Here is a 579-nt window from a genome sequence, read left to right as displayed (position 1 = left end):
CTGACTCTTCTGAGCATGTGTACAACCATTCAACCTTTCTCTTTTCTCAGGAGATAATGTTTACCACATAAGGGGAGGGAGCAAATAATTTGAAAATTGTTTTACAAAAATAAGTCCAAAAATCATACACAAACAGAAACAAATGTGCCTAATTGCATATTGTTCTCTGGTGGCAAGCATATGCACAACTACCCTCAAAGACCGAGGTCAAAGAAAGAGCTTGACAAATCCAGTTTCTCAGAAAGAAACATGTAATAAGGACTTATGAGCAGAAGCTGTGTCTCAAGTGGCAGAGGGATTAGAGATGGTGAATTCCCACACCTTTAACCCCTTAGACCCAAGGCTTATATACCATAGGAAGGTGGGGTGTAAGATAACTGAAGTGGACCCCTCAAGGAAAAGCAAGAATTACCTAAGGTCAGGATTTATGGTAAATACATTGTTAATACTGAAGTTACTTCCACCTCATAGCAGTTTAAGGTAGATGAATACTGCACTTGAAAGTAGAAATCTTAGAAGCATTCCTGAAGGTAGGGTTATCAAAAGTCAACAGGACCTATCAGGGTGGAGTTGTTTTAA

The sequence above is a fragment of the Otolemur garnettii genome, unplaced genomic scaffold, assembly GCF_000181295.1.
Source record: "Otolemur garnettii isolate 467f Iridium unplaced genomic scaffold, OtoGar3 scaffold00080, whole genome shotgun sequence".
NCBI lineage: Eukaryota > Metazoa > Chordata > Mammalia > Primates > Galagidae > Otolemur > Otolemur garnettii.
This window is presented reverse-complemented; position numbering follows the sequence as displayed.